Source organism: Natator depressus, chromosome 1, assembly GCF_965152275.1.
Source record: "Natator depressus isolate rNatDep1 chromosome 1, rNatDep2.hap1, whole genome shotgun sequence".
In the NCBI taxonomy this organism is placed as follows: domain Eukaryota; kingdom Metazoa; phylum Chordata; order Testudines; family Cheloniidae; genus Natator; species Natator depressus.
Window position 1 is genome coordinate 253,719,784 of NC_134234.1, and position 13,429 is coordinate 253,733,212.

Consider the following 13,429-nt stretch of genomic DNA (forward strand, 5'->3'; position numbering starts at 1 on the left):
AATTAATTCATAGTGTGCTGTGTGTGAAAGAGATGAATTGATTTATTAGTGGGAAATGAAGATGGGACAATATAAATTAAGCAAGCAAGGCTTTGTTTTAGAGTGGGTTTTCTTTTGGAGGGGAGGGGGGGAAAAAAAGAGAGACGTAGCACAGACTTTTTTCAATAAGACTAGTAAGTTTGTCATAAGAACGGCCAGACTGGGTCAGACCAAACGTCCATCTAGCCCAGCATCCTGTCTTCCGACAGTGGCCAATGCCAGGTGCTTCAGAGGGAATGAACAGAACAGGCAATCATCAAGTGATCCATCCCATCTCCCATTCCCAGCTTCTAGCAAACAGTGGCTAGGGGCACTTCAGAGCATGGTTTTGCATCCCTGCCTATCCTGGCTAAGCGCCATTGATGGACCTATCCTTCATGAACTTATCTAGGTGTCAGGGAATTTTCCAAGCCCAGGATACTCTGAGCTGACGGAATTGGATTGCCATAAATAACTGGGGTGTCATTTTCACCGCTTCATTTTACACACTAACTTCTCCCCCAGAAACAGCGATCTCCTTTCCAAATACTCTATACCAGTGGTTCGCAACCAGGGGTCCAGGGCCCACAATGGGGCCGCGAACAGGTTTCAAGGGTCCGCCAAGCAGGGCCAGTGTTCAACTCGCTGGGGCCCAGGGCAGAAAGCCGAAGCTCCGCCGCATGAGGCTGAACCCTAGGCTTCAGCCACCTGGGGCTGAAGCCGAAGCCTGAGCAACTTAGCTTTGTGGGGGCCCCTGTGGTGTGGGGCCCCAGGCAATAACACCAGCCCGGGCTTTTATATGCAGAAAACCTGATATTGTGGCACAGGTGGGGCGTGGAGTTTTTATAGCATGTTGGAGGGGTGTGAGGGGGCACTCAGAAAGAAAAAAAGGTTGAGAACCTCTGCTCTATACAACCTGAATTTCATCTGTTGGATACCTAACCGGCTACAGTTAACAGGTTAGATCTGAGGAGGGCCGCAAGGCCAGAATTGAAATGGTAAAGGGCTAAAAGGGGTGGGAGAAAACATGGAGCTCAGAAGGTTGGATAAAGAAAAGAGAGGCTTATGTGAGTTCCAGCGGCAAGGCTGGTTCTGATTAAGCTCGTATGATCGTGGAGCCACACAGGAAGCGCTCAGGGGGCCCTCAGTCAGCACCACCCCAAACACACTGGCAATCTTTGTGTTCCAGCAGCACCATCTGGAATCAGTCAGAACCAAGCAGCTCCCAGGCTCGCCCTAAAAAAATCATTCCCTCTTTTAAAACCACTGAGCCTGGCCCTCTTCATTCCCCTCCTGGAAACCTCCTCTCCCTGTGGCTGCAGCAAACAAAAGGGCATCTATATGAGAGAATGAAACCCCTCAAGTGAGGCTCACACAGTGCAAGGGCCCTCTCAGCTCACAGGAGTCATCACGAGATTGCAACACAAGGGGAAGGAACATAGACAGACAAATCATTAAGGCAGAATGGGTTATTTCTCAGATCAACCATCAGCCATCTGTAAGAATCACTTCTTCAAAAGTAACATTAGTAACAAAGTGTCCAGTGCACTAATCACTTATAAAGAGATAAAGAGGGAACTTAGACACCAATCCCAACTGTCTGTCAGTGGATACAGCAGCCCTAAAAAGGAATGAAACACCCAGAAGACCTTTCACACTGCTACTTGCTCTTTTGAAAGCTCCGGGCCAGTGCCAAATTGGCATGCAGATATGAGAAAATCCACTTAGCTGAACATAAAGGAATATTCTGCAGTATCTGCATAAAACAGAGTCTCAGTTCAGTTCTTTATGGAATGGATGATCATATAAAACCACAGACACACACACGCACCCACCCATTACAATTAGCACTAAACTGGCAGTCTCAACAGCAGTACCAAGGACTGAAAGGGTCCATGGAGAGTGAACTACCCCTTCTTACCCTTCGAAAGGTTCCTCCCAATCAGGGCTGGGATATGCTGGCAGGAAGTGGTGTGGGTGCAAAGCTGCTTGTAACTGCTAATCCTTTTATATCCGCTCTGTGGATAAACAGATGACTTCAATCTCCAGGACTGTTAATATTGCACCTTTCACTAATACTACATTCACATGTATTAATTTGTAACGTGTAGAGGGATAGCTAGTGACTGTGGCATTTTACCCAGCCAACAAGCTGTTATGCATTGATATGCTCAGAGAGGTAATTCCGTCTTACAAGTTTGTAACAGTTTACTAGTTCCAGAACAAAGAAACACATGCCTTGCAATCTGCCCCATTTTCATTCAACACCTTCCTCCAGATCAACTTTTTTCCAATTAACTTTCCAGGGCTGACCCTTATTGCTAAATTGCTAGTTTAATGTAAGAATTTTTTTCAAAAACATAGCTAAACAAAAATAAAGCAAAAAACAAAACCTACCACCTGTTTAAGATACCAAACCAACTACAAACAGAAACTAACATGATAACTAACATCACAACATTCTACAGAGTAATCTTTGCCTTTCCCTTATGTCCAGCCTCAGATTTGGTGCCATTTAGATTGTAAGTGGCTTGTGCCAGACCCCACGTCTTACTGTTTTTATAAAGGCACCAGGCCATACACACCAATTGTGCTATGTAAAAATGTTTTCAAACACCCCCCCAGAATTCTTTTGGGCACACTTCTGTCTTTCTGACCTCTTCCTCCTTTACAAGACTGGCTGCTGCTAAACACAATTAGCTCCTCTGCCCTTAGATCCCTATACTGGAAGAGCACGGGGGGGGGGGGCGCCCCCATGTCCCCACTGAATATGTCATGAATGAAAAACACCAGCCATAAATAGATTGTCCATTATGGCAGGTTATAGTCAATAACCCATTAAATCTAGTAATTGCCCCTCGCTGAGATTAACTAGGTCTTTATGCAAAGGGCAGGACTGAGTCACCACAGTGCATATGACAGCAGCAGCCACTACAGAGTTAAAAGCAGGAAAAGCCACCAACAATATTATGGCTGTCTCCCCCACTCCCATAGCAAAAACACCACCTCCCCAGAATTGTTTCAATCAAACTGAAGAACAAAGCATAAAATTCAAAGGAGGAAAACAAGACCAAAGCTTCATTCACGGGAGACTGCACGCAAAGCAGGAAGGGAGCGCTGGGAGCAGGGAAGAATTCGAATAAAGCCTGCTACAGGGAAGAAGTGCCTCAGGGAAGCAAGACAGGCCACTATAAGGAGAGTTTGCAGGGTGCCAGCAGCCTGAGACCTAGAATCTTGTCTTCACTGCTTTTAAAAAAAAAAAAAGGGGGGGGGAGGTTTAAACCTTGTGATAACTACATGCATGAGCTCTCTCAAGGTTAACAAAAAAGGCACTACAGTTTTACTGTGAGGTAAACTCATCAACCCTATACCCTGCCTGCTGTTGCCCTTAGAGAATTTACCTTGCAGTAAAACTAAAGTGCCTGGTTTTCACTGTTTTTACACCTCGGGATAGCTCATGCACATTAGTTACCACAAGATAAAAACACCAAGCTTTTTAGCAGTGTAGACAAGCCCTAAGAGAAACCATATTACAAGAGGAGAAAAGTATCCACCGGGTAACTATCCAGCCAACCAAAGCAGGACTTTTCTCATGTTTGATCTGCACAGGAGTGCTAGTCTTGCTTTTAAGGGAAGAACAGCTGCTGCTAGAAATTCCCAGGAGAAAGCCCAAGAGTTTGATTCAGAGGTGACAATGAGACTGGGGAAGGAGATAAGAGACTACCAGTGGCACAGGGGAGGTAGTGTACTCTCCTCACACCTCTAGTTCAAACCCTGTAGACTGCAAGAATTAAAAAAAAAAAAAAAAGGCAAAACTAAACCTAGTTAGAGAATTCTTCACAAAATTAATGCTGTTTGGCACAAATTCTGGTCTTTGGAACATATCAGGATGGGAAAAGCAAAGGGTAGCGATGGCCAGATAGGCATTAAGAGGATCTCCACGGTTAACCCAGGATTGGAATGCCAAGCAGCTGCACAGACAGAACTGCGTGAAGGCTCAGAACTGAAGTAGTAAGGAGTGCCATAGGTCAGGACTCAGGTGCAACCAGCAGACAAATTTTGTACGGTTCCTGCTTGCATCACATGTCAGTACTATCAAGCGGTTTTTTTACTAGCCCTAAGATTTGACTAATCTTCTCATTAATAAATGGATTTCCATACTTGGTCCAAGTTCCACTCGCCTAACTTTAAACACACCAGAAAAGAGAAGAGATTTAAAAACCCCAGACTCCAAATTCCTGCAAGTACTGTACTGCTGAAAAGCTTCAATATTATTTTGCATCTCCCTCCAGGACAAGGCAAAAAAAAAAATCTTCTAAAATCCCTGGAGATTTATTTGCATCAAGAGGTTAAATCCCCTCCCTGAACATACAGTTGAAACACAAGAGAGAAGAGTTCTGAATACACTAGGCTCCTGAAAATAAATCATATTTCCTCCTAGAATGTGGCAAGTTTATCTGGAAGAGACAGAAAAGGGAGCTGGCCCTCTTGATACATACACAAACATCTTAAATTAGGTACAGAGAATTTGGCAGGACAGCAGACTCCAGAACTGGAGCAGCCACAAGGCAATGGCAAATAGCAGTTGATGGAGCCAATCTAAACTTCAGGCCACAACAAAGCATCATTGCTTTTTAAAAAACAGTTTTGTAAACATAGCCAAGTTTTTTATTCAAAGCCCTAGACAGTTGCAGTCATGTACATTCAGCTTACTTGCTCTTCCTTCTGCATGGCTGGTAAAAGACGTTCAGCCCAGGGAGCAAGATACTGGGACACAATGTCAGGTCAGCCACATGGTGGTGTGGAGTACCAACCACTACACCTCCTTCTTGGGAAAATCTATCTACCCTTACTATGCATTTCAGAACAATTTCCACTGGGCCCCTAAAACTGCTTCAGGTTAAGATCAAGGACTCTGTGCTCTTCTGCAATTCATTCATTCCATGTGACATCATCTTTCACCTCAGGCAAAGAAAAAAAGGAATCTACTTCCCTCCAGTCACATTTCTTGGCTTCCCTCCCTGTGCCAAGACACTCCCAATCCAACCCGTACTGTACAGAACCACGATGTGAGAGACATATCTGCTCATACTGCTCCTTCCCCCCTCACCGTAAGCAGGGGACAGCTGGATACAATATAATGCAGCTCTATCAAGGAGTGGAGGTGCTCAAACTGAGTGAACTCTCATGAATGGAAGGGAATGATGTCAGCAGTATCTCTGACCTCAGCTGGGTGCCAGGAACCAAGCTCTGTTGTGCTCAGTTAATTATTGACAGAGCCTTAAGCATCAGGAGGAAATGGGCATTTCTATCAATTAAATCCATCGACACTTGGGAGTTTATTTCCAGCTCACCAATCAGCAAGGGTTCAGGGGAAACTGAGGCTGCCAGTTCTGCACTGGATTTCATACATACACACAGATTTCCTGCCTTTTGCTTCTTCATGATTATGATAATATTATGGCTTGTTTACCAAGCACCTAGAGTACTAGCCAAAGCACTGAAATTTCTAGCCAGCAGCTAACAGGATAAATGGCTCCCCAAGCTTGAGCAGGGATCGGTAGCACTGATTTGATGGGAACGGTTCAGAAAATCCACTAACTCATGGAAAGAGATTTTTTTTTCCCCCTCGTAAATGGTCAGGGCTTAAGCTATCAACTCCTGCATTCACAGCATTTAAAGATTCACATTAAAAAGTAAGAAGGTTCTAGTCCTTCAGATTGAAAAAAATCTCCCAAACACCAAGCAAATAGAAAGAGAGCACTGCATCAGATTGAATCTACAGAAAGACAGCTCTAGTCCCTGGCAGGATGGTCACACTTTGCACAGCAGCAACAGAGTGAAATTTAAAAGATGCTAGTCAGCTGACAATTTTATTACAGCTGTTCAGAATTCTATGGGTAGCAATAAAACTGCCATGAATCACATACATTTTACACTGATGCTACTGCTGAGAAAGACTGGAATTATTCAGGATTGAAAGGGACTCAACCCATGCGAAATACAGACTGAGGGAGACTGCTCCTCATTCCCATCACCCCTGAAGCATCTAGAAGTATGTGGGGGGGAGGGAGTAGGAGATCTGCTCCTTCCTGGCTTTAGTCAGGAAACCCATGGAGACAGAGGAGGGAAGGAGGAAGAACAAGTTCCTCCTTTCTTCCAGTTAGAGAGGGGAGGGAGGGAGGAGCTTCAAAATTTAATCAAAAAGAAAAGGAGTACTTGTGGCACCTTAGAGACTAAAATTTATCTGAGCATAAGTTTTCGTGATCTACAGCTCACTTCATCGAATGCATCTGATGAAGTGAGCTGTAGCGCACGAAAGCTTATGCTCAAATAAATTTGTTAGTCTCTAAGGTGCCACAAGTACTCCTTTTCTTTTTGAGAATACAGACTAACATGACTGCTACTCTGAAACCTGTCAAAATTTAATCAGACACCTACAGCTAGAACCTGTACAAAAGACTGAGCAAGCAAAGTCCAGGGACAGCATCCTAGCAGCAGTCCCAGCACTCTCCTACTTCCTGGGAATGATAAAGAGGCTCAGCTTCTCACCAAGGTATTGCACCTAGACCTTGCTAGTGCACGGCCCTTTCCCCCCCACCATCTTTTGCATTTACTTCTGGCTAGGACTAGTCCTTTTACATGTTAAGTGTCTAATACATCTTTTAAGTCCTGGTAGATAATAGGTAACCAGATCCCCACCCTTGTCTCTTGGCTGTTGTGAGGATGGCAGCATTGTGGATTTCCCAGAATACTGTTTCTACAACCTGCTGTGCCCCTTTCCACTCTCCCAACTTTTTTCTGTTGGGTGGGAGGGAAGGGTTGTGCTTAACTGGTCTCAGAGAGCAGTAGTTTTCCTGTGTTTGGAGGTCCCCCTTCCCTCTATATAGTTGGAAAAGAAATGGTGTTTCTCTCCACCCTCCTCTCAACTCCTGGTTGTTAGAAAGCGTACGGGGAGAACCACTCCCCATTCTCCTGCTTATTTGGCTCTTTCTTCAGCAGTCTCTTCTCTGTAGATATATCTTACCTTCCACTCCTTTTTCTGGCTTGTGCTTTGTTACCCTTCACACAGAATCATACCTAGCCTCCTCTGCTGTTTGCTACAGACCATCATAGCAAAGTGACACTAACATGATTTTTTCAAAAGCAACAGCATCCTCCAGCGGTCTAGGGACAGGAGTGGGGAAGGAAGAAAAAGGAGAAATCTCTCTTTCCTCACCACCTCCCTCTGGATTCCAAATAGCAGCAGGAGACTGAACCTAGTCTCTGTTGCTCCTGCTTACAATTCTGATCAATTTTATCGTTGCCAACAGGGCCCCATGCACCAGGAAACCTCTCACCAACCAGCAGAAGAGTACGCTTATCAGGAATGGCCAACTTACTCCCAAAAAAGTTTGTTTAATTTCCATTCTGTATTTGCTTTGATGTGAACGGTTTGGATTCCTCTCTAGGATAGACTTCCATTTTCTCTAGCACTTTTCATACCCTGGGGTCCCCAAAGCACTTTACAAATCACTGAGTAAGAGCTCAGCAGTGCAGCAGCTGCACAGACTAATGCATCAGCTGTTCTGTGCTCAGAGATCATTCACACATCATCTCAAATATTAGAATCTGTTTTACTGAGAGGGAATATTGGCTGTAACCCTGGGGGTTATTCCTGTTTTATTCTTCTCAGAAATACCATAGACTCTAAATTCCACACTGGCAAGACTGATAATATATCAATTCAATGTCTATAGGATGAGCCCTCTAACAGCGCAGCTAAAGGGAGGCTCTGGACAAAGAGGATGAGGCATACACAAAGGAAGGGTTGAGTTACATTACGCACTACTTTATCTGAGCAGAGGGAGGGGCCTGGAGTTCCCTCTCCCTCTGCTAGCATTAGCCAACATCTGAGAACAAATTCAGGTCACAGATGGCTTCTCCAGGAATATTTTGCAGCCATCTGAACATTATTGATAACAGTCAGAGGGACAAGGCAAAATAGGGACCACTGAGTGACAAAGATGACTCCTAACATGGCTGCTACTCTGAATCCTTTTCTCTTTGTTTCCCCAATGGCTAAGTGCATCAGTCTGGAAGTTCCCAGCAAGAAAAGTGATACTCATCACGAACTATAAACTGCACCCCAGTGAAAGTAGCTGGGAACACTATAGCCCTTTTGTGCTGTGATCACTGGACAATTAGTGGACAGAATAAGAACTTTAAAGAGGAAACATTTAACAGTAAATTTTTTCAGACTGCTAAAACCAGCATTAAAACTGATGGGAAACTGTTTCCATTTCACCAATAGGGGAAACTCTCCCACCAGATCAGAGATGGGTAACGACTGAGGCTGCTTTGTAGCACACTGACCCTTGAAAACAGGGGATATGGGCAAGAGATGCATCATCTCAAGTTGCAATTAAGGAATGACAAGGATAGGCTTTACAAGATAGACTTTGCTTCAAGGATAAAATACCTGCAACGTAGGGTGTCGTGTCGAGTGAGAATACAGAAAGTGAGGAATTATGGTAGGAAGGAGTGAAGAGCATGCCTCAGGAATCCAGTTGGCCTTCAGAACAAAAACCAGACATGTGGTCCTTGCTAAAGAGGAAAGTGCGCCTTTATCCACCAGCCTCTTTACACAGATCAAGAGATTAAAAGGCCATCAGATCTTTTTTGACGTATAGTTGAACCTCAAGTTGCATACTCACATGTACAATCAAATGACCCACCATCATTTTCCCCCTCCCCAAAGCTCATATACACAGAGCACTGTGCCTATACAGCACACAAAGCAATGGAATCAATCACCCTAGGGCCTGGCAAGATGCCCCAGAGCCACAGCGGGAATTCAATATGAACAGCAGGACAGAAAGGAGTGAATTATTCAGACATCCCGATGCACTTACAAGAGGCTGTCAAGGCAAGATAAAACCAACGTAAACTAATGTCAGCTACCCCATAATAATTTGCAGGTAGGGTTGAAACCTGAAGTGTGGGGACACAAATTTCAAATGGAGTACTTGTTTCATTTCACTGCAGGGAGCCCAACAAGCCAAAGAAACACTCCACTTTCCAGGAGAGGAACTAAGCGTGACAGTCCTGCCAGCTGAACCAATGCACTTACAGCAACCAGCAACCCCGACTGCCTACCCTACTATAACAGCATCAGAGTCCCTGCTAATTACATGCAGCTGGTTGTTCCCTCTGCACATAGCTTCCTGGGGCTTACTGCAAGGGGAAAGAGACTAAATCACGTGTTCCTGTACAGCCCAGTCTCTAGAGCTTTACACAGAAAACAGACTATTCCTAGTCATTCTCCCTCTGCAACCTACAGCCCTTCCATGTGGAAAACACAGCTACTCTGCCGCTCCAGTAAATATGGGAAAATCAGGAAAAAAAAAAAAACTGTGACAGGAAGGGAGAAGGTGAGGGAGAGAAACGTTCAAAGGACAGAGAAAGGGGAAAACAGTTTCCAAATTTCAACCTCAGATATAGTTATTACCTGAATATGGCACTATCCTGCAAAGGGAATTGAGTTTCTAGAAAAGAGGCACAATCACCACATTGGGCAGTCACAGGGGGACTGGCCCTTTTATGCGGTTCTGGGGAAAGTTATCGCAGTCACATGACTAGTAGGCCCTGCGGCTAAATCAGTCCCAGGCCTAGGGATAAAAGAGAAGTTTCCAGAGAGCCAAAGGAGGAAAGAATGAGCAGACAAACAGAAGCCTGCCTGCCTAGGAGGAAAGGACAGATGTCAGCGGGGCCAGCTCAAAGAAACTGATCAAGGGCTGCAGCCAGCCGGAGTTGCTGACACAGGCCCCAGAAGGGGAGCTGTAAGACTCTTGACCCAAGGAAGAGAACCTTTGCCTTGATCATAGCACAGGCCCCAAGGAGGGCTGTAGGATTCCTCACTTAAGAAGGAACAAGGTTAGGGACTAAGGAGCCAAAGGGTCTATATTCTGATAAGACTTAATAAATAAGACTCCACAAGGGGGATCCTACTTTAAGTATTTTGGCACATGAACCCTGAGAAAGCCAAGGGGAGAACACCTGCAGAACTATGGTGTGACACCAGAGGGCAAGATTCAGAATGGCCCCCCAGTTGTGGAGCAGTTATATCTAAGTGAACATGACTGCATATAAGTTTGGGATGTGAGAGACTCCAGCCTGGGTACTCTGCCCTCTCCACTCAGGTAGTCAGGCTTAAAGTGGGTGACTGCCCAGACCCCAGCACATCCCAGATACCTTAACTAATGGAATTAGTTGTAATTCTGCCTCACTGGTAAGGATGCGAGGACATTCAGAAGTGGTCAGCAAATGTTATGATGTCTCTAGAACTCTCTTCTTCTCTCCCTCTCCCCTCTGCAATGGGCCCACATCTGGAAATATTCCCAAAGGTCTGGATTCTTAAACCCAGAAAAGTTTAGACAGTTCCAAGTTTCTAGGCACTCCCACCTTTAGTGTCTATTCAACTCAGCACACCCTGCCACATCTGCTACTTGCAGAGGTGAAAGCAAGCCAGTGCGGTCCGGTACACCGCTGACCATACCGGCTTCCCCAGGCCGGCAATTTAAAGGGTCGGGGGCTGCCAGCAGTGGCCGGAGCCCCAGGCCCTTTAAATCGCCAACCGAGCCCTGGGGCTCCCGGCCACCTCTGCAGCTGGTAGCTCCGGAGGCGATTTAAAGGGCCTGGGGCTCCCAGCTGCCGCTACCACAGCCAGAGCCCCAGGCCCTTTAAATCTCGATTTAAAGGGCCAGAGGATTTAACGGCCCCGCTTCTTCGCGTTGAAGCCCCGCCCCCCTGCTCAGGACTCCAGCATACCAGTAAGTCCTTTAAGTTACTTTCACCCCTGGCTACATGACAAAAGTGCCTCAAGGATTTCATGAGCTAAGTCCTTCTTAGCCCACTCTGGTTGCCATGCTTTTACATATCCCACGTTACTACAGCAACATGAACCAGCAACCCTCGTTTGGTGAGACGATGTGCACAAGCAGCAGTTATAGCAGCTGAAGGCAAAAGGTAGTGCCTCCTCACCAGGTGCTGAACCGATAGCCTCAAGTTGGTCTTGGCTGGAAATAATTGTTTACATATCTTATGCCCACAATGACTCTTCTATTAAATTATTTGTGAATGAGTATTTTAAACCACGGTGGCACCAGGCTTGTGTCAGTGACCTATACTTCTCCATTTCCATCCCTGACACAGTACAGGAACAATCACTCTTCTGTATACACAAACACAGACTCCTACTCTAGCCTCTGTCCGGAAAGTGAATTGGTACCAGAGAAGTGCTGCTGAACGGGCAGGTGAAAGTGGATGGGGTCCATTGTACTTGCTGGAAGCTCTAGGAAAAAGCTCATTCTCCACCTTCATCCCTCCACGAACAGCAGACTGACAATGCACTGCAGTTTGAGCACAGATGTCCATCCGGTTGTGAAGATTCCTCTGGGGCCTGAAAGGAGCTGGGTTGCAGTTCACTGGACAAAAAAAATCCCAACCTGATCTCGATTCCACAAATAACTCTCTCTAAAATAAGAAAGATAAGGAAGCTCTCTCTGGAATCCTAAGTATTCCCTCTATTGATTGTTATTCTAGTTTTCCAGGGCTAGGGCCCATGAAGAGTTGTATAGATCTTCACAGGATCTTTGGGAAACAGCCAAGTCCATGTAAGACTGAAAGCACTAAAATTACCTTTTTAAAAACTGAACATAAAATTGATAATTTGCACATTTAGATCAAACAGTTTGAAAATTTAGATTCTACTGCAAGAACAGCAGCCAGCCTATTATGTTAACTCTTGAATTGTAAAGGAGGGGGAAGAGAAAGGAATGGGAGAGGAACACAAAGCTAACTTCTACTTTGGAACACACCCACACCCCCCTTTTAATTAACAGGAATTACTGCATCACTACATCCAGCAGTTTCTCAAATGGCATGTTGAATGTTCCTAAAGAAAAGAAAGAACAGACTTGGTGAGGGAAACAAGGAAGCTTACTCATATGGAACTATCCCCACCCCTGACCTTTGCACCCTGCCTCCTGAAATATTATTCACTAAGCTCATCATCCATATTTACTACCAGATCAGATCCGGGAGATAAAAACTTAAATGTAGAGAGGAAAGTACTTTTTCAATAAGTTAGAGCAATCCTAACTAAGAGATTTAAAACAGGGCACCAAAAATCTTCCTCCTCTTCCTGATGTACTCATCTTTAAGAAGCAAGAATTAGACATACTGTGGAAGTCATCCCAACTGAGTGAGTCATTACAGCCATCCCAGAAGGGTAAGATCCAGAGGGCAGCTGGAAACAGCTGTTGTGAGAACAACTGAAATGGGGAGCGGAAAGAGAGGGAGATATCTGAAACAGAAACATGAATTTAAGGTCCAATTTTGCCCATTCTGAGAGGGCTATATTATTTTCTTGCTTTGGCAGAAAAATATCCCTTCCCCAATCCCCAGGATTGTTTCCTCATCCAAGCGGAACAAAACCGTCAAGTGGAACAAAACCATCAGAGCTGACACCATGATGAATTTCTGATCCCAAAAGAAACTCTCATACGATAGGCCTTCTGCCAATCAGAGGAGACCTCCTCCAAGTGTCTCCGAGTCATGAAATGGCATCAGTTTCCCAGAAGAGAAGGAAGAACCTTCAGAGAGGTGAGGGAAAGCCAGTGTTTTGATATCTTGAGGAGCAGGGCTTTGACAAGTGTGAATAAACTACTTCCTGTATATTACAATTCTGGGATAGGAAGCCGAGTTTCCACACATACACTTTAGGGAACTATTGATTCTTTATAGTTTAAAGCTGTCCAGCACATGGCTCCGATTCTGCTTCTGTACATTCTCTTAAAGTCAGAAAGAAGGAGAGTTTACTATCAAAAGCATCAGGAAAAAATAGATATTGGTTGCCTTTATGACCACATGTGATCTGTGGAGAGACAGAGGACTACAGTCAGCAGTGAAGGTGTTTCAGCCTTCACACACACGATACCATATCAAAAGTCTAACAGGGCTAGAACAGGCTGCTGCTGGGGACAAGGCGAGCTGCCTGAAACACTCTTCTATTCCCAGTTCTCACACGCCACTCTTTCCATAATAAGAAAATAGGAATTAATTTTCATTATAACCTTCAGCCTGTTGGGCACAGCAAAAGAAGAGGAGAAGAGGGATATTTATGGAGAAGAGATGGCTGGAAAGAGGCCAGGTTCATTTCTTCAACATGTACAAAGTTTTCAAGACTCAGTTTTTGATGGTGGTTTAGTAACAGAATCAGATGAGCAGATCTGCACTGGACGGAAGTAAATCTGAATCTAAAATGAGAGATGTCCCTTCTTAATGAGAGGGGTGTGAATCTTTCCATTTGGATTAGCTCATGAGCTGGAAAATATAACACACTCAGCCAAACCTTATTAGAAGATATCAC

At 44.9% G+C, this 13,429-nt stretch overlaps 1 protein-coding gene across 11 annotated transcripts in view; it reads right to left on the reverse strand.

Annotated features, from left to right (window-relative positions):
• Window positions 1-13,429, reverse strand: part of RBFOX2 (RNA binding fox-1 homolog 2) — a 250,747-nt gene that overhangs the window by 218,962 nt on the left and 18,356 nt on the right. The window contains exon 1 of one of the 11 annotated variants that reach the window (XM_074941482.1): window positions 1,940-1,962. The exons of the other annotated variants lie outside the window; for them this stretch is intronic. The gene's annotated coding sequence lies outside the window, so the exon portion shown is untranslated. Of the gene's footprint in view, window positions 1-1,939; window positions 1,963-13,429 lie in introns of those variants that run through there. 11 annotated transcript variants of the gene reach the window in all.